Here is a 22,392-nt window from a genome sequence, read left to right as displayed (position 1 = left end):
CTTGTGGACAACTTCTGCCTAAATATTCTTTTACCATTAAAATAGGCCTGTGTCATGTAAATCATTCACAGTGTCCTTGTATGACCTTATTTCAGTTAAATGTGATTCGTTATTCTTGTTGTTCCAGGATGGGAATTGTTGCTGTTGTTGAAGTGTAAAAAAATCATAAACTGTAAAGCATAAAACGTACCTAAAATTGTCCTACTACACAGGCAGTTGGTTAGACTTTCTGATCCTCACTATTACCACCTATATAACGGAGAATTGAAATAGAAGAATGGTACTATGGCTACTTAGAGTACTACATTCCTGATTATGTAATTACTGCTCCTTCATTACCCTCATTCTGTCAATTCAGTTTCTATCTAATCAAGTCTCTTTTCCATTCTCATTGCTATTCTCTGCCTACAACTCTGACTCCTCATGATCCCACCCCCTATTAAAATTAAAATAGTTATTAGGCCACTCTTGGGCAATTACAGGAGCTTCCACACTGTATTCCCTATTTCTTTCCAGCCTCGGTCTGTTTCAAACCATCTTGTGTACCTTATGTTCAGTAGTCTTGTTTAAGAGAATTCTCCTGCTTATAGGATAAAATTAAAACATAAACTGAATTCAAAACCTTCTAAGGTGCAGTGTTTCTTTCCATGTTTTCTGCACTTCTTATATAAATCTCTGTGACAACCCCAAAGAAATCCTGATGCTCTTACTTTTTATGAAAATTTTCTCAATTCCTTCTTATTGCAAATTGAAGTCATTTCCATTGCTTAAGACCGGATAATTCCTAAATCGCCAGGAAAGTTTTCACTGATGAGGAACTCCATCCAGGGAAACTATTCAATCTCTTGGACTCTTATGGTTGTGATTCTCTCTTCCCCTGCCTCATATTATTAACTTTTAGGAAATAATTGATATCCAGTATCATCTCTTGACCCTAATGGTGGGTTTTGAGGGTTGGCACACGATAAAACAAATAGTCAAGATTTATTTCATGTCACAATAGCTCCCAACTATATTCTGCTTTATAGATTACAAAAATATAGACTTTATTTATAACAATACAATTTACCTGATGGGAAGATGTCGTTACCCCACTGTTAGATGAAGAGACTGGGCTTCAGAACAGTTACAAATTCGTGGTTTGTTCAAGGATTCACAATTAGTAAAGGAGAGCCAATAACTGAACCCAGATCTCCTGACCTATAATGAGTTCAGGGCTTTCATGGTAACCAGTCCATATAAGTATCAAAGAACTTGGCCATTCTTTATGGAAACAATCTTTGATGACAAGGATAATGCCTTAATCATGACAATCATTGTTCAGACACTATCAGAATGTCAGCAAACATTTTCACTTGCTTTCTGTTAAGAATCTTTTGTCCCAGTGACACTTCTTCCTGGAGTTCCAATACTTTTCCTTAAATACTCAGGATTATAAAGCTGAACCCAGGACACCACTTGTCTTAGACCTCTCATTACCATCACCCTTCCAGGCACATTTCATCTGTGGATTTCTTTTTTTGAGGAAGTCGATATTAGCTGGTTGTATTGGAAGAGGGACTGAACCCCAATCACATAAAGTACTAATCATTGATTGGACTTCCTGTATCTCATATTTCAGGGAAGTTTTTCAATTTAACTAGAAACCATTCTGTAACCTGAAGGGAACAATTTCTAATGGGATGATAGCAGATAATTTGGTAAGCAGGGAAGATGTTTTTGAGTGAGTTTCCTTTAAGCCATATTCCTAGTGATTACCTGTTTGGCCTCAATCTAAAGTCAGACATGATTTCGATGTTAATTTTTTCTTTTTTGTTTTCAAACAATTGTCTCCATATTGTGCACAAAGATAAAGTATTTTGGAATTTTAAAAGCTTGAAGAAAAGAGACAGGTTGGTTATATTCTTAGATGGGTTAGGGCATTCTTGCATAATTTCTTTTCAGCAGCAGCAGGAAGTCAGTCTCCACTAACCTGACATGTGCAGAAGGAAAGGTGTACTTCTCTCTGCACAATTTGGCCTATTACTGGAACATTACTCTGACTTTCTTTATCTTCCTCTCTTACAATACATAGATGTTTGGGGATGGTTACATGTGTATTTGCAGATGGATAAGGTGTCATCAGAGTGTCCACACTAAGTAAAGCTTATCAATTATTTACAACCTAATACAAATGAGTTTATCAGATCTTTTTTTTTTCAGATCTTTATATTACAGCAAGTTTTGAGGGAGAAGTTCAAAGCACCAGGAGACGGAAAGAAGTGGTTTGATGGAATAGAATAAAGAGTTTAGGAAGGAAGGGAAAATGGGAGATGCTGGAAGAGAATCTTTGCTTTAGCCTTGAGCTGGCAAAATTTCACCACTGATAATACAAAATGGTACCATGAAATCAAGAGGGTGACCTAGACAAATCTTCTTGTCAAATGGTATGTTTTTCCTGTTCAATACATCATCTCTGGTTCTTTATTTTCTCTCAAATAAATTCTCTCAGAGAAAACACACGTTCTAGAAAATAAAATGTTCAGGCTACAAAATGACATCTGAATTACTTGCACATTCAATCATTCTTGCAAGTAAAACAAAATTGATCAATAATGTTTGCTGTAGTGTGCTCCATTAAGCAGCTTTTCTTTCTGCTATATCTCCATAAAGCTTTCTATTCCCAGAAGGACAAGGATTAAAAGAATAACAACAAATATATATCAAGGAGAAGGAGAGTATATGGTGTGTTAGATATGTTTATGCTAATCCTAATTTATTCCTTCCAAAGTGAATAAAATGAAATTCTGAGAACATCCACTTCTCCTTTATAATCTTACTTCCGCTCTGGAAGTTATATTTCTTGAGATGCATTTGGAGGAGACCACAGTTATTGACAGTATACCAGATGTTCCATTTTTCTTGCTTTTGATCTTTTTACATTAATTTTGACCATTCTGATAGTTTCTGAATCTATATAATATAGTTTTCTCTTCCCTCCCCCTTTCCTCCAATACCATTTACCATCATTTTAACTATGGTTTTGCATATGTATCAAGAAACAAATCTAAATTGGATAGGTGATCCAAAGATAATTTTATTGTTTCATCCTTTCCCCCTTTCTCTTCTCTTTGCCATTCTGTTCATATACAATGTATATTCTTTAAAACAATTATAAAAAGAAAATAATAATGTGTCAAGGGACAATCTTTTAATTGATTTGTGATTGAGAAGAAGGAATAATGCTTATACTTATTCTCATTTCCTTACTTTTCTGTTTGTTCTCTCTTCTACTCTTTTTCTCATCCCCTTTTCCTCTCTCTCCTTTGTGATTGTGAACTTCTAAAGGTCACTAATTCCAGTACCAGGTCTAAGTATGTGCTTGTTGAATCAGGGAATTAACTATATACTATAACACACATCTGTTCCTTTGACACTGGTTTCTAACCCTTACTAACCTTTTCTTATCCCTTCTGGATTTTACAAGGTCTATGATATCATTATATTCACCGTGATTCGTATTTATCGGACACGTGTAGTGTGCCAGATATTGAGGCCTTTACAATGAAAAAAATGATTGATAATCTTTGCTTCTTGATACTTTCATGCCAGTGAGAAAAGAGAAAAAATAAACACAATTAATAAGTAAAATATATAGTACGTAAGTCGGACAAAAGGAGAAAGGCAGAGAAAATGGAGAGGGAGTATTGAAGGGGGTTGCAATTTAGGAAGTCAGTGAAATCTTCCTAAGAAGGCGCCATTTACAAAAAGGCTTGAAAAAGGTGAGGGAGTAACCTGTACTGGTTATGGGGCATACAGCATACACAGTGGCCAATGATATCAATCTGCCTGACATATATGAGAAAGATGAAAGTGGTTGATATGGTGGGAGTGAAGTAAGCAAACAGGAGCTTAGTTGATGAGTCAGTGAGGCCCTTGTGGTGCCCTCAGTGATGAAGCCTGTTTTAGTCCGCTTGGGCTGCTGTAACAAAATACCATGGACTGGGTGGCTTAAACAGCAAAGATTTATTTTCTCACAGTTTTAGAGGTTGGCAAATGTACAATGAGCTGATGGCTGTTTTGGATCCTGGTGAGAGTGCTCTTCCTGGTTTGCAGAGAGGCCTTCTCACTGTGTTTCCTCATGTGGCAGAGAGGGGGAGCTGTCTGGTGCATCTTCTTACAAGGCCACAATCCTATTGTATCGGAGCCTCACCTTTAGGACATCATATAATTTTAATTATGTCTTTATAAGCCCTATCTCTAAATACAGACACATTGAGGGTTAGAGCTTCAGTGTCACGAATTTGGGTAGGAGTCCAGCGCAAAGCTCAAAGAAGGAGTAAAGCCTAAAGAGACCTCGAAGCAGTACTCCCCTGGTCTTCTCTGTGAACTTGGGAAAACAGTTATTGAATGGCCCCTTCAACCCCAAAGGCCAGGCAGCTGGAGGGCAATTTGTGTCTGGCCTCAGTGACTTGTCAGGAGTTAGTCCTATGTGTGCATAGTCACTAATGAATCTACTACTACTCTTTGTTATTTATTAAAATAACTGTAGGGCCCTATTCAGCATGTACTCATGTGTTGTATTTCTTATAAATATGCCTTGATTCTCCCTACTACAGTGCACCATCCTTAAGAAGCACCTTTTATTTTTTTCCCTAAAAACCGTAGTGCCTTTACCAAGACTGAGTTCACAGTGGCAAGTCAATAAATTCCTTTAGTACAGAGACACTTCATTCTTTCTTTCTTTAGTAGGAAAGTTTTCATAGCCAGAAAAGAGTGAAAGATTCATACAATTAGAGCTCTAAAAGTATTTTTAATCTCATATATGCATATTCACGTGTGTATTTGTGTGTACATATAACACAACAGCTATGACAGAAGCAAACGTTTATATATAAGATAATTTTGCTGCCCAAGATATTATGGTTATCGTTCCAAAATTGTGTTTTCCAAGGATAAGTTTGGATAAATAAAAACGCTCCATGAATATTCAGCTGTGCTTTTGGATTGAGATTTCTACTGTTCTGAATAAATTCCAAAAGTATTTCTACATTTAAGGTCCTATTACATCTTGAAAGGCTAACTCATTGTAGAGAAGAGAGTTTGATTTGCTGATTTCTTTTAGGGCAGGCATATGAACTAAGTCAAAGAGATCAGCTAATGTTAATAGTTGTGGGAGGGCATGTTTGATGTCTTTGAGCACTTCATTTTACTTTTTGAAATATGGGATAATCATTCTTATTTATTTTTCTAATGATCAAGCCAATATGATGTGAGCCCATAGATATATCTTATAATTTATAAAGAGCGACCATTTGTTATTTCCCAAGTCTAACAATATTAGAATTACCAAATTCATTCCCAGAAGAAAATGATAATAAATGATAGCTCACTGACATAAGCCAGATCACTCAAGAACATTTGACTTGAAAATGGGAAATAGATTTGGGTTTTACTCCCAGTAAAACCCAGTTGACTCACTTGGGGCAAGTCATTTTGCTGTTTCCTTAAGATGGTCAATCTGGAAAAAAAAAGGTATAATGATATTTATGGGATGATGTTCTTGGGAAGACTCAATAAAATAATGTGTGAAAATAACATGTAATAAGCCAAACGACACTGTTCAGACTAAGATATTTTTTAAATCATCTAAAGTAAGACTCTTCCCTTTTTGAAAAAGTTCGTCTTCTTATTGTTTGGGAAGGGAGATAATTCAAATCTATTATTTAAATTAGGTCCTAACAATGGAAGGTTGTACATACTAAAAAGTAAAGGTCCAAGTTGTTCTTTTTCTCTTTCAAAATTGACCACTGGTAGAGAATGTCATTGCACACTAAAAACTTCCATATAAATGTTCATTTTTAAAAATTTCCAAACTTCCCTTGGGCACTAGGAATGGGATTGGACAGACATCTGGAATCACCCATTATCTTGGCTGTGAGTACGCATCTCCCAGGATGGTCCATATTAACATATCCCTGGATGGCAGAAGTTGTCATATGCCTTCATAGCATAACTTGCGTATTTTGGAAGGCATTTCTGAGAACAGATTTTTTCGACAATGAACATGCCAAAGGCTTGACATGAAAAGTACTTATGCCTAATGTCTGTCATTCTCTCTCTGCCAGTTCATCTTTCCTGGGTTGGCCTTCTGCCACACTGGCACCTGAAATGCAGCAAACAATGTCATTGGATGCTGAAGGTGTGACCGTAAGTTGTGGTTATCTTCCAAGCAATTACCATATGGTGTGCAATTCAGCTCTTCATCTCCTTGTTCGATGGGAGAATAATAACAATGACAATAATGCCATTTAATAATGTATTTTATCTTTATGGCCTATTCTGTTCCCATATTTCTGTGTCTTTAAGTACATCGATGCAGGGGGACCTTAGACAGCCATTAAAGTTTAGTCATCTCTCCAGAGTGGGAGGCTATTGTATATAAAACAATTCGAAAGCAGGCTTGATCAAGAAACAAGGGAGATTAGCATATTGAAACAGGATTAGGGAGAAATTTAAGAAAAATAAATTAACAAGTGAAGCGTGCCTTTTTACAAAGCAGGCCCTATGCCCACGCTTCTTCTTTTCATTCTTTTTCTTTTTTTTCCCCGCTATTATTCCTGAGAAATATTTTGTGAAGTGTTTATAGAACAAAATACAGAAATGAAAACCTTCTGGAGGCAAGATACCTTTATAAATAAATATGAATTGGGCTCTCTACCAGATTTCAGATTCAAGGTTCACCACTGTCAATTTTATGAAACCGGATCACAACTTTCACAAACTTAAAAACTAGATCACTGTACCCAGCTCATAGGAGATTGGATCAGATCTGAGATGTCATTCAAAGTGTATTCAGCCAATAAACATTTACTGAACACCAATGTGTTAAAGATTTCATGGTTATCCAGGTTTTAGTTCCTGCAGTCTAGGATTTTACATCATCATGAGGGATATTGAAAATTAAATCAAGGATTATGATTCAGCACAAGAAGAGCTGTGTTGGAGCATATAGCAAGTATGGGCATCTATGAAGTATTCCTGAGAAAATAATCATTGTGCTGCATTTTATAAGGAAAATTAGAATTAATCACATAAAAGAGGAGAATGGACTTTTATATACAGAAAACAACATGTACATAGTTATGGAGGATTGATCCCCACTACATAGTCAGGAACTAAAAAAAATGGTTGGAATAAAATCTGTGATTTGTTTTGGAATATTCATCTCTTGATTTTTAAAAGAACCCTATCAAATGGAAAGCATAGGCATTCCTTTTCCCATTTTATAGAGAGGACATGGTAGTTCAAGAATTTAAGTTTAATGCCCAATTTAAACTATAATGGAGAGGAAAATATGGTTCTAGAAGACTGACCTTCAGATTTCTCATTTAGTTACTCTGTATAAGTGCTACCCTGCACAAATTCATATTTCATAAGGAAGATGCACCACGATAGGAAAAACATAGGATGATCAGTTCATAAAATGGGAACAGACCTTTGAGAAATATCTGGAAAAGAATATGCACCCTCTCCCTACTCCAATCTGTTAAGAATTTTTTTTCTTGCCCTTGTAACCACTGTTTATTTATATTTTCCTATTTAATGCATAAAAATTAATTTCAGTGAAGCCCTTTATGTATGTAGGCACTGATAAGTAACACTGTAGCTTTCTCTATCACATGATCCAAATTATGCATTCAATACAGCTTCCCAGAGTATTAGTGAACAGCTTCCATCTACAAAATAATTTGGAGTTACTAGGGAAAGTATATGGAAAAGTAACAAATATGAGCATGCAACTCTTTCTCCCTGTAATAGCTGATAATCTAGTAAGGAATGATGACTCATAAGGAGCTCTAAGTGAAGACAGAATAGGTACAAAGAGTGAAAATATACCCTGGGAATTTGAGGAAAGATGATTCTAAGTTTGTTGTGAGGATATCTGGAAGATTTCTTAGAGGAGAGAGAGTTTATGCTGGCATCTGAGGAATAGCTCTGACTGTAATGGATGTTATGAGACCAGAATTGTTGCAGAGAGGGGGCACAAAGTGAGGAAGAACAAGGGATTAAGGAAACCTAGGACAGGGGTGCCTGAGTGGCTCAGTCGGTTAAACATCTGCCTTCAGCTCAGGTTGTGATCCCAGGGTCCTGGGATCAAACCCCACATCAGGCTCCCTGCTCAGCTGGGAGCCTGCTTCTCCCTCTCCCTCTGCCTGCTGTGTGCTTACTCTTTCTCTCTCTCCCCCCTCTGTCAAATAAATAAATAAATAAATAATTAAACAAGAGAAAACTTAGGACATATTACATAAATAGAATGGTACCATATGGTGTAAGATGCAGCTAAAAGGCTTAGACACTGCAGAGATGTTTGCATTCCAAGTACTTATTAAGAATTGAAATCTATAGTTGTATTAGCATTTACTTATTTTTTCCTTCAAAATGTGTGTGCGTGTATGCACACACATAGGTGCATAATAGATATAATGTATTATATACATCATAATATATAAATACACATGACAAATAGAACTTTAATCCAAATTCCATCATTATAGATGAATAAACTGATGTCAGAATAATTAGGCAGCTTGTACAGATAACTCGAAACAGAAATAAGCTATAAACCAACTGTAAATTATCCAGCTTCTAGGATGGCATTGTGCATAGGAAAAAGTCCTTATAGTAGCACAGAAGCTCTCCTCAAACTCATCTGAATTTACATTTTCTGGCCTCATCTCCTCAACACACTTGACCATCTCCTCACACTGAACTATCACTGTTACTAAGCCCTTCGGTCCCCTTTTCAAAACCATCAAGCACATGCCTGTCCTTCTTCCACATACCCATTCAATTTTGTGGAGGAAAAACACTGTGATGTGAAGAGCTCTGACCCTAACTGCACAGGATGGGATGAGAATGGGGTAGGCAAACTTTGAACCGGGTGATAGCTGGATACTACCATGAGATTTATTTATTTATGTAGTTATAATTTATAACTTGCTTACTTCTAGAAAGGATTTGAGTCAGCTAGCTAAAAGTTAAAATACTTGCAAAAATCCTATTTTGAAGCCCTTTGATGTGAAAATTATACCGCACAAGTTCGCACACCGAGAGTTTCTCGTCTGATTTCTGCCTCCATGTCTGATCCATTTCAGCAGTGCAATTGCTTGATGATTTTTTTTTTTAAAGCAAATTTAACAGAACAACTCACACTCTCAGAAATGCTTTGATTTTACTTTGGTTTATGCTCAGGGCGAAGATTTTGGCTCTGGTTTTCCCATCCACAGTTGTGAATTCACTTTAAATAAAACGCAAGAGGAAATCAATGTCCAGTGTCTTGGCTGAAAATTAAATGAAAACAAACATTCAGGATGCACTAAGCATCCAGGTTTCTGTAACTAAACTCCATCAAAGGACCAAATGTGAGGAACCTCGGGGAGTCCATTTTTCTCCATTTGTAAAGGCCCAAGGGCTAGTAATTAGGAAGCTGAGCTACTCTTCCTGTTCAATTCTGGCCCTAACATTTTGTGCATGAGGTGAGAGATCTTGTTTTCCTAAAAGCATTTCTCTGCCTACTGGTCATTTTGTGATGTCTTAAAATTATCTCTTTATGAAACTTCTCTCTCCCTCCTTCTTCTCGAATTTGGGTTAAGATTGTTAAAGGAGTCTCCAGATATAATATATTGTTCTAGGGAGGGGACTTATAATGACTTCTAATGAGAAAAATTAAAACCTGAATTAATTTCTGCACTAAATTCGGTAACAATTTAGTCATTTAACATAAAATGTTGTATTATAATGAAAAAAATTAAAACCTGAATTAATTTCTGCACTAAACTCAGTAACAATTTAGTCATTTAATATAAAATGTTGTATTTGTTTTGTTTTGTTTTGTTTTGTAGAGCCTTAGGAGAGAAGCAGGGTTTCAGGTGCATCTAAAAGCTGCAATAGTAAGTAATCTGTGGCTATTATATTTAAAAAGAAAAGCATCGATGAGGAGAACTTTAGAATGATTCCCTTATAGTAACACACCCAAAAGGAAAAGAAAAATAATCACGATTGAAACATTAAAGAGCAATTTTGCATTTTTGTACCTGTTTAAGGAAGAGGTGGGGACTCTGTAAAACATCTGAGAAAGATGAATGCTCTGAAGAACAGAGGCCAGGAGACTGCAAGGAGCTCTGTAAAAATCATTTGAATCTGAACCAGAGTTAAAATAATAAATTCCACTAATAAGGTTTTTGTTCTGTATTTCAGGTTTTTTGTAATATAAAATAATCTCCTGAGTTCCTGCTTATTCCACTTTTGCATTCTGTTCTTATCTGGGATAGGCATTGGGTTTTAATTCATTTCCAAACATCCAAGCCAAACTACCAGAATATGTCTTTGCTGAATGGAATTTATGCTTTTAAGCCTTCATTCATTCTACACTTTGTTCCATACAGGCCTGTGTTTTCACAGCTTTTCCTCTTCTATCTTCTAAGGAAAATTCTGGAAGAGAAAATGTAAAATGCTGAGAAAAACTATGCTGATTCAGATTAGAAATAGTAGGAGGGAGGAAGAGCCAACTGGCCTGAAGTTGAAAAAGAGAAATAAGACATTTGGAGGGAGGAGATTATGAGAGTGCTTAAGAAAAAAGGTAGAAAAGATCTTTAGGGCATTTGTCCTTAAGGAATTTAACTGCCTCCTTGATATGCCTTTAAGGCACTTCCACAAAGATTTTCATTGTATTCCAGTATTTTTGGGAAGTCATATTTTGTGTTTTATAACTACATCATCATGCAGGTCTGGTAGTGTTGAGCAGAAGAGATATAATTCCTGGAATCTGAGGTACAGATGATAAGGACCACTCACACAATTATAATGAGAAAGTGTTATTAAAGTTCTTAGTTCTATATTTATACTTATTTCATTTAATATGTTATGTATGTTAATTCTCATTAATGTCTGTATTGTCTTTAAGGCTTTGTCAATCTGATAGAAATGTTTACAGAACAGAGTTAGGGAGAATGAGTCCTCTCTATCGCCAACAGTACCTTGCTCTATAACTCATTTACCATCTGTAGAAAGTGAAGGATTTTTATATTTGAAGACCTAACATTTTGATTTCAGCTCTTGAATTCTCATCTTTACATCCAGTTTTAAAACACCAATATAGGGGATCCCTGGGTTGCACAGTGGTTTGGCGCCCGCCTTTGGCCCAGGGCGGGATCCTGGAGACCCGGGATTGAATCCCACGTCGGACTCCCGGTGCATGGTGCCTGCTTCTCCCTCTGCCTTTGTCTCTGCCTCTCTCTCACTCTCTGTGTGACTATCATAAATAAAGAAAGAAAAAAAAACACCAATATAGTCCATGATATTAATTATCACTTAGATTTGTCATAGTTATTAAGTGAATTACTCATTGTTTTGAAAACAAGTAGTTGGTCTGTACAAATTCTGTATTTGTCCTATTTTCTATGCCCTGATTCTCAACAGTCATGGTCTCAACCAAATGGCATATGCTCTATAACATGTACTAAGTGATAATACCAACACTGCCTAGCACAGAGCCCTTACTATGTGTCAAGCTCTATTATAAGCATTTGTAATACATTAACTTACTAAGTTTCACCAAAAACCCTATAATGTAGGTTTATTACTACCATTTTACAGATGGAGTAAATGAGACAAAGAGAGCCTAAATGATTTACATACAGTTGCACAGCTAATAAGAGAGCTAGAATTCAAACCCAGGTTTTGTGACTTTGAGAAGATTTTATGATTAATTTAATTTCCTTATTAATGTACCAGTTGGCCTTGGGATCATTCTCATTCCTATTCTAAGAGCTCAGGCAGTTGGTTGAATTGATATTGTGCTAATGTATTTAATGGAGAATCTTTAGATGGAGGAAGGCAGGAAGAAGGAAGAAGAGCCAACTGGCCTGAAGTTGAAAAAGAGAAATAAGATATTTGGAGGGAGGAGATTATGAGAGTGCTTAAGTCCCCTTCTCCTGAACCACCATTTCTCCCTGCTGCATATTTTAGTAATGGCCTCTGGAGAAATTTATATTAGGTTCAGAATTGGTAAGAGAACCATGATGTAATTTCTTTAGTTGGATCTTCTTTACCAACAACTAATGAGGTGGGTACCAACAGGTCTTATTGTCAGAGATGGGGCCTAAGTATTAGAAAGTTTACATGATACCCTTGGTCATAGCACAGATTCTGGGCTATCATCCAGAATGGACCAGATTTTTGTTTTGTTTTGTTTTGTTTAATTCTTGGGGTCTGCTATTGTCTGAATGTTTATGACCACCTGCCCCCCATTCATATATTGAAATCCAAAGTCCCAAGGTCACAGAATTTGGAGGTGGGGACTTGGGGAGTTGATTAGCCATAGTAGAGCCTCATGAATGGAATTAGTGCCTTTATAAAGGAAAGAACTCTCTCACCCCTTCCATCATGTGAAGTAATGGCAATAAAATAAAATAAAATAAAATAAAATAAAATAAAATAAAATAAAATAAAATAAAATAAAATAAAATAAAATAAAATAAAAAGCTATTTAGGTAGTTGGCTCTTGCCAGATACCAAATCTATTGACACCTTGCTCTTGGACTTTCTAGCCTCTAAATCTGTGAACAACTAATCTGTGTAGTTTATAAGTCACCTAGTCTATAGAATTTTGTTAGATTAGCTCAAATGGACTAAGGCAGGTTCTTTCTGACATATCATACCATGTCAGGCATGGTATGAGAACTTAAAGAACTTAAAATCTGGGAAATATCCTAATTAACAATCTAGTAGTAGACAAAAATAATAATTAAATATGGGGCAAATATTATAGGGAATATTTAACTGTCTTACCTACCTCAGTCCCAAATATTTAGCCATAAAATTGGGATAGGCCTCCTAAACCACGAGTTTGTTTCCACAAAGGAAGTTTGATACCATATTAAATTGAAATATGAATTATTTCAATTAGTTTATTGAATCCAATTATAATGATGTGCTGGAAATTAGTTGATAAAACAGCAAAGAAAATTTCACTAAGAATATCACCATCAGGGGTGCTTGACTGGTTTAGTTGGAGGAGCATGGGACTCCTGATCTTAGGGTTATAAGTTGGAAACCCTACATTGGGTGTGGAGATTCCTAAAATCAATCAATCAACTTTGAAATATCACCAGAATCTTTAGTACTGGTTGTCAGAATATAAGCAGAAGACAACTTCCATGAATGTTTGATAGGTAAGCAACACAAAATTTTTGTGCATACCTTTCTAGCTGACAGGACAAATTAGCATTTATTATACAATAGCATCTTCATCTATTACAGTAAGTTTCTCTTACAGAAACCAGAGGAGTATCAATTAAAAACATGATCTTGATCCTAAAGAAAGTAAGAGGAGATTTTTCTACTCCTTCATTATTTATTTTCTCAAATAAATATTTTTATCAGTTTAGTAATTTTGAGAAACCAACGTCATGATAAATTCTGTATCATCTGACCATGCCCCACCCTCTGTATTTTGATTCTAGAAATAAAAAAATAGAACTTGTCCATTTTCTGTCAAAACTGAGGAATTTAGCAGAACTTGAGATATGAAAAATATGTTACATTTCATGCTCAGATTTAACCAAAGCAAACATAAGATTGAATTAATTCTCCATTTTGTTTTGAGGATGTATGTGTATATATGCATGACTACAGAAATAATGATGTAATTAGATTTGTGGTTTAGCATTTTCAAAGGCTTTTATTTGATAGATACACATAAATATATACAAAAGATATTTTGCATAAGTAAGGGTAAAAAATCACATAATGGAGCCACGCAAATCTATTTAAGCAATTAGGATACAAATTAAGATTAAAAATGGTTCACTTGTAAGGAATTGGTCTGCATACTATCAGTTATCATAATTCTCATATGGATTATTAATGATTTACTTATTTTAAAGTCAGAGGGTTTTTTTGCCTATTTGTGAATAAGAGGAATAAACATAGATTGAAAATAATTATTTTAGAATGGTGAATAGAAGAAGAAATTTCAGTTATGGATAACAGAGATCGACTTTTGCAAGTGAAGGACAGAATGGCTCAGAAATAGGATGAAATTAATAAATTTTTATTTTAAAAAAAGAAGATAGAAAAGTGTGGTTAGATTTGCATAGTAGAAGCTGCTGAATAATTTTACTTAAAAAAAATGACATTTTATCAATGATACTCAAAGACACTAAGAAACTGATGCATCTCCACTTCATCTCACATTGAATAGGCCTGGCTTCAAAGGCAATATTACATTGGTTAAATGAAGCTTGTTATAGGAAAATAATAGTGGTCAAAACTGCTATTTGGGGTTTCAACAATAAAGTAGCAGAAAGATAATTCCATAGGCTGATTTCCTTTACTCTATCTCATGCTGAATAAAAGCTACACCCACCAGCTGTCCTTTGTGAATATGTGGAAACTGTATCTGAATTTCATTATGACTCCTTGCTTTTCAACTACCCACATTCATAATTCTGGTTAGATTGGAGAATTTAGTGCAGGACTGGTGTGTGTGTGTGTGTGTGTGTGTGTGTGTACATGTGCCTTCAGATGAGTGGTGTGCATGGCATTAATATGAGGGTTGGGTGGAGAAGTATGATGAGGTAGGAAAAGAAAAAAAAAGGGCAGGGGGAAATGAGGCTGTAGAGCCTGGAGTATAGGTAGAAGCAGAACCTACTAGGTCACCTTGGAAATTACAAGCAGCCCTGAGAGAAGAGAAAAGGAGGAGCGCAAGCTGGTGGCTAGGGCAGTGTTAGGAAATGGTGTTACCACCAAGGACACCTTCACCAGGCCCTCAGTAAACTACTGCAGCAGCCCATGACATCACCAACTCTGGCATAACAAAGGATTTCTAGATTAGCCATTTGATTGCATTGATCAGCAAATTAAATACAACACTGTCTTGTCTGATTTTTAATACCTACGCCCCTTAATCAACCAATGTCTTAGGTAGAGTGACTGGTCATTAAAATTACTGAACCTGCAGTGATGGCACATTTCTTTTTTTTTTTTTTTTTTTTTGATGGCACATTTCTTTCCAATGATTTGTAAGAGGTTGTGGATAACTCACAATGACAAATTTGTACTACTCTGGAGTCTTGTTAAAGAGATGAAAGTATTTTTACATGATGTAATTCATAAGAACCTATTAAAGTTTGCTTTTATAGTGAGTCAGATGAAGAAATGCCAGGATTCTGGTCAGTCACATTATATCAGTTCATGTTGGTAGGGACACAGTCTGCCTGGCTGGAGAAACAGAATTATAGGATGAACTATCTAAATTGAAAGAAAAATACATCTGAGCTGTCATTTATTTTAAAAATGGTCAAAATTAGAAACTTTTTTGTTCACATATGAGAATAGAGCTGGTTTTGAGGGCTTGCGTGGGACCCTGTGCTCAGAAGGGCTTCATGCTGGGTTTAATGTTCTCCTGTTGCTATTTTGAAATTTTTAATAATTTTTGAACAGGGGACTTCAACATTTTAATTTTGTCGTGGGTACCACAACTTTCATAGCTAGTTTTGCTAGGGGAGCTGTTGGAAGTACAGGAAAGGAGAATCTTGATATTGAAGCCATGCTTGATTTCAAACGATGGGATTGGCTTCAAAATCTATACCACTCCCTCCTAGCTCTAACCATCTATCTATACTTGCAAAGATAAAGATACAGTCTTCCATACTTCTATACTTATAAAGGTAAATTATATGGTCTTGTGATCCATATTTGAGGAAAAACAAAACAGCAATTATGAATGTAAAATTGCATTAAAATATTTCCTTTACATTTTATGTAGTAGCAGTTCTTTGTTTGGCAGAAGAATATCAGAGATAAAAATTGTACATCCAGGATAGTTCACATTACCTTTCCTTGTACCAAGCAGAGAAACTGGTTGTTGCATTTTCCAGTAGATTGAATTGTTACAATTACATTGTGTGTAATAATATTTAAATAGCTCCTAGTGTTTGGCAGGCATTTATCTGTTTTACTCTCAAAGATTTGTGAATGTTGTTCTGCCTTAGAACACTTTAGGTAACAAGATATGCAGTATTGGGCAGTCTTTAGGAAGAGTGTTTCTTTGACCTACTACATGTACCAGACAGCATTCATTTAAATTAACAAATCGGTTGACAGTGTTCATTTTTATGACTTTTAAGAAAACAACTTTTTTTTTGGGGGGGGGTGGGGGAGGTGAGAGAAAGATGGTGGGGAGGGGGGAATTTTAAGTAAACTCCACACCCAGCCCACTGTAGAGCTCAGTCTCATGATCCCGAGATTATGACCTGACCCAAAATCAAGAGTCAGACACTTAACTGACTTAAGCACCCAGGCATTCCAAGAAAACAACTTTTACTTTCAACCTAGACTGTGTTTTTATCAAATTTAAAGAGACTAATTATTAGCATCTTCTCTGTGATTGAGGGCAAGAACTAGAAAATGAGCTTTGTTTTGTTTTGTTGTTTTTTAAGTAGAGAAATGAAATTTACCTTTTCTTTATCTGAAGATCAACAGAACATTGTTTTAATACCCACATTAAAAACAATGGCAAAAACAAAACAAAGCCAAAAGATAAATAAAAAATAAAAATAATGGCAAAACAGTATTCTGTTGATTTTATTTCTGAAGCATCTTTTGAACTTTCCATTTCTCTCTCCTTCTCTTTATCTCTTTTTAAGATTTATTTATTTGAGAGAGAGAGAGAAAGTGAGTGTGAGCTGGGGTGAGTGAGGGGTAGAGGGAGAGGAAAGGAAAGAATCCTTGAGGCAGACTCCCAGAGGAACGTGGAGCCCAACATGGGGCTCAATCATAGGACACCGAGATCAACACCTGAGCTGAAATCAAAAGTTGTCGCTTAACTGAGCCACCAGGTGCCCCTCCATTTCTCTTTATCCCAACTGCCATCATCCTAGTCCAAGCCAGTCATATCTAACCTGGACTATTGGATAAAATTGGTGTCTATTTTCCTTCAGTTTTCCTTTAAGTTATTCTTACATAGCAGCCAAATGATAGTCCCAAACCATAAATCTGACCTGGTGGCTTCCCTACTATAGCCAAACTTCCAATGGCTTCCTACTCTGCTTGTAATAAAATCCAAACTCCCCAGTTCTCTAAGTAATCCCTGTCTACTTTCTGTTTCTCATGTTTTATCATTAGTACTTTCACATTTGATTTTCCCGCTCACTGAGACTTGTACTGTTTCTAAATTATGTTGTACATTGTTTCCTTGTTCATAAAAGTTTTAAGGCTTTTTCAGTGCTGTTTTCTTTTTCTACCATATGTCCATCCTCCAAATGTGACTGACAGATGCTTTCTCTCCAAATCTAACATGAATGCATTCATTCAACTAATATTTGTTAAGTCCTTCATTTCCTAGAACTGTTAGACATACTGGTTTTATAGTGAAGAAACAGAAAGCAAAGTCTTTGTTTCATGGAGCTTATAATCTAGTGATTAAGAGATTAATATAATAATGTCTGGCAATGATTAGTGGTATGATAAATCTCAATGAATCAAAATAGAAGGTGTTATTTTAGACCAATGACTGAGGTGGATTTTCTGAGATGATAAAACTTAAGTCTGAATATTGAAAATATGTCAGTTAAAATAACAGAGAAATGAGCATTCCTGGAATAGGAAACAAGAGAAGAAACCTAGAGATGAAAACTGCAAGAACCTCTATATGGTCAGAGGGGAAGAAGGGCTAGGGAGGGTAGCTGGGGATCAGACCACCACCAGAACTGGTGGGCTATGAAAGGATTTAAATTTTAGTCTTAAGTGAGATGGGAAACCACTAATGGGATGAGAGTGCAATGATTACGTGATCTTTTTAGGTTTTAGATGATGCCTCTGGCTTCCCTGAGGAGAATATACTGTAGAGAAAAGAGTGGCAACAGGGAGGCCACTTGGAATTAGCTCATTGCAATAATACAGGGCAGAGATTCACACAGTTTGGATAAGATGAAGATAGTTTTGTAACAGAATTCACTGATTTGAAGTGTAAGAGAACCAGACATTATGGATGACCACAGTTTTGCTTGATAAAGAGGTGAATGATTGTAACATTTACTGAGAATAAGGTGAAGGATGGGGAAGATTTGTGGGTGGTTTAGAGCATAGGAAATTTCTTATGTTGTTGCAGCGACTGGCTATATGCTCACCAAGCCTATCCTTTCTAGGAATATAGATAAACTGTTTTATTCAGCCTCCTTGGCATCTAGATTGGAACCATAAAATGTGAGAAAAAGTCATGTAAACTATTTCTGAGCTATCTCTGTTTGTCTCTGTTTCTTTGTGTCTCTCTGAATACCTGGAAGTGAAAGACTTTAATGAAGAGACAGACTATGGAAGGAGACCTTTGTGGAGGAAAGCTACTCAGGAGGGCCACTTGATTCTATGCAATATCATAATAGAATTGTTAACAAGACAGAAACCACACAGTAATATGAACAAGTGACATTTATTGTTAAGACTTATTAACTTAGAGATAATTAGTAACCTAATCAGAGAAACAAACTTGGCTAGAAAGAATTAGAAGAATTATAAAGGAATAACAAATATAAGGTATATTTTATATAGGAATTATATAGGAATAACAAATATAAAGAATAGCTTCTAACTCTTATAACTCTTAGGATACCAAAAGAGGAGCCTATTCCTAAGACTCAGATATATAATTATTGGGAAGGTTATAACTTTAGCTCACTCTTAATATTTTAATGTTAGCTCACTGAATGTTAGAGAAGTAGCTGTGGTGCTACCCTGGCAGAATGTGATGGAAATCCAGTATGTGGACCTTGCCAGAAATATGGTCTCTGGTGGTCCAGGAAAGGCTCTTCATAGCATTGTATCTCATTGAAGGCGCTTTGCTATTAAACCACATAAGGGAGTTACTGGGGAAGCTCCAGGCTGCTAGATGTTGCTTATCACTATCCATTTCAGTAGCTATGTGCTGGAGAAGCCCCCTATACTCCAGGACATGATCACAGGATGCAGCAAGAACCCACTAAGAAGAACTCCTTGGAGTTCCAGAATTACTTCCTCCTGTAACATTTCTCTGGTGCCTTTTACTGACAAAACTTAACATCATACCAACTAGCAAAAGAAAAATAAAGGGCCTAGTTCTGTTCTCATATATCAAGAAATTCATGGTCAACTTGAAATTGAGAGAATAAAGTGATAATAGAACATATTCCATTGTCTTCTGACTTTCTAGTTTTTTTTTTTTTTTCTTGCTGGGTTTTTGAGAGGAAGTTGGCTCTAAATTTTGCCTTGTCTAAGTATATTGTTCTTTTTTTTTCCTCTGGTTGTCTTCAAGATAGTCCCTTTGTCTTTTGTTTTCAGCAATAAAGTATATCTAGGAAGTTTTCTTGGAGGCTGGGGTAGTATTTATTTTACCCTCATTGGTGTTCTTTGGGCTTTCAAAATCGTGAATTTTGGAAAATTCTTAGTCATTATATTTTCAAATATTTTCTTCTGACCTATTTTCTTTCGTTTTCTTCTGAAAGTATAGTCCTCTGTCTATTAGAGTGTTTGGTAATGTCTAACTACTCACATACTCTTTTGTCCTTGTTTAAAAAAATTTTTTCATTCCTTTTTTTCTCTTTACATTTCAGTTTGGATAATTTCTGTTGCCTTATCTTCAGCTTCTTTGATTTCTTTCCTCCATTTTATGGAATCTGCAGATGATTCCCCAGAAGATATTCTTTATCTCTAGTGCCATGTTTTTCAGTTCTAACACTTCCTTCTGCCTCTTTCTCATAATTTCTGTCTCTTCTACTGAAATCAACCCTCTAATTTGCATGTTGTCCAGCATTTCCATTAGAGCTTTTAACACCTAAGTTATACTTACTTAAAATTTCTTGTAAGATAGTTCTAATATATTTGTTATATCTGAGTTGAGTTCTGATTATTTTAATTTTCTCAGCATGTTTTCCTTGCCTTTTGTATGCCTTACGATTTGTTGTTGAAAGCTGGACATATTATATAAAATAGTAGAGACTGAGGTTAATGGTTTTTATGCCTGGAAATCAGCAGAAGTTCTGCTAGTCTTTGAATGCAGGCTTTAAGTTAGTCTAGATAGGATTTGGACTGGGTTTGAGATTTATTGTTGCTATTCACTATTGTGTACCACCACAGGCTTCAATTTGTGTAGGTGTGTTGATTTACAAAAACAATGTCTATTTAGTGTTATAATTAGCTCTTCTTTTGTGCTATGTCTCAAAGTAGGTCTCTTTGTTCATTCTTTTTCCTCTCCTGTTTCTCTTCCAGCAGTATTCTGTTGTCTTTGAAGGTTGGTAGCTTGGTCGTAGAGGGTATGAGGGAGTATGTTTCTCATTATTCTGATTAAGCTTCTGACAAGGAAGCATTGTGTCTCTGGATCTTGAGGGTATGGCCTTCTCAGTTCTGCCTTTCCCTCACATGTAGCTGTTGATCCAGCTCATGATCCTGCCCCCTCTCTTTTATCCCCCATTCTTTATTCCCAGCTACAGTGATTTGGGGGGCAGTTTTTACAACAGTAGCACTTGTCTTTTCCCTCACAATTTGAGGGTTTGTTCCATGCTAGAGATGGAGAAGGATCTAGGCAGAATTTCTTATCCCTCCTGAATGGCTGCCCCCCCCCCCTTTTTTTTTAGCTCTGTACTATAATAGATAATTTTTTAAAGGATTTTTAAACTTTCTGTCTGGTGGTATCTATGGAGAAAACCTATAAGAGGGTATGGACTTCACAATTCCTGCTATTCTCAGGGTTTCACACTGTCCCATCAACTCATGCTTGGCCTTCACCAAGTTATCAACTCTCCTAGCTTAACTCTTTACCGATCTATTGCTTCTGCCCAGCATGAGAACTGGCTTATATCACTTCTGTCTCCATAGACACCAACTCTTTTTAGAGTTTAGAACAGTTGTTTGCTCTCCAACTCCAAGGATTCAGAGAAATGAATGAATTTGAAGTTTGGCTTGTTGTTGTTGTTGCAAGGATTAAAGTGACTCTTCTTCCATTTCTGTAACCTGGGCTGGAAGCCCAAAATTCCATATGGCTAGTCTTTAAATAAGCAACATATACCTAACATGGATAGGATAGATCTCTAAATATTAGGTGAAAATTAATTTGCCAAATAATACATATAGCACAATAGAGATTACATAATCTTAAAAACATACAGAGCAATATAGAATAGAGTTTATGTGTACATTCATATATTAAAAGGGTAAAAACAGAGTAGAAGAATCCATAGCAAATTTATGATAGTGATTACTCCTGAGGAGAAGGTAATAAAAGGAATTTCAACTTTATCTGCAATATTCTATTTCTTTTATTTAAGAAAAATCACTTTAAAATGTCCAACTACTACATGAAATGAAGTATCCCCAAGGCCAAAAGCATCATCTATTCCTTATGATGTGCCACTATGAGCTTAATTAGCAGCTCAGTTATGGCAGCCATTCTGCAGGCAGACGATAGACAGTTGTCTTTAATACTCCATAGTGTTGAAGCTATTCCAACTTTATACAGCATAGACCATATGAACATTTCACTTTTTTAAAATTTTATATATCACTTCAAGCTCAGCAATACCCAAATGAATCTCATACTTTTTCAGATTCTTGAAAGGGCAGTAAGAGAATTTTTTTTAAGTGCATTCCATAATTGTATATAGCGTTGTGTTAAATTACTGAAAGAATAATCTTACTTAATCTTCACACCATTTTATGATAGATATAATTATCCCATTTTCTTGGCAAGGTGAGTGAGACCCAGAGAAGTTAAGTAACTTGTTGAAGTGGAAGGTGTGAGGAAAGGTAGAACATGGAGTTTATAAGATCTTCAGGAGCCTGAAAAGCTAATTAATCCAAATGATTAAAAAGAGAAGGGAGCAGTTTCAAGGAGTTAGAGTGGTTACAAAGAGAGAATAATTAATGCTCAAAATTTTATCAATCTGATTCCAAAGATCTAAAGCAGGATATAAACATGAAAATATCAATAATTTGGTTAACACTGGGATGCACTACCCAGATATATCTTCAGTAAGGTCTGGTTTTGATCCTGCTGCTGGCCATGCCTCAGGGATTGACTCTGCTCCAGAGATATCCCTTAAAACAAAATTATAAATGTTGGAAATTTACAGATGTCAAGAAATTTTACTAGATTCTTAATTCCCTTTTCTGAAGAGCCTAGTAAGCCTAGATTCATTCTTTTCTCTTTTTATTTTTTTTTGAATGTTGAATATATGTTTAGTAAGATGATGATGATGGTGGTGATAAACATCAGAATCAATTAGAAGGCTCCTTAAAATACAGATTGCTGGGCTCCATCCCCAAAGCTGTCTGGAGACCACAATTTGAGAACGACTTTTTCTGGGATATTTTAATTCTCTC

Source organism: Vulpes lagopus, chromosome 1 (assembly GCF_018345385.1).
Source record: "Vulpes lagopus strain Blue_001 chromosome 1, ASM1834538v1, whole genome shotgun sequence".
NCBI classification, from domain to species: Eukaryota; Metazoa; Chordata; class Mammalia; order Carnivora; family Canidae; genus Vulpes; species Vulpes lagopus.
This window is presented reverse-complemented; position numbering follows the sequence as displayed.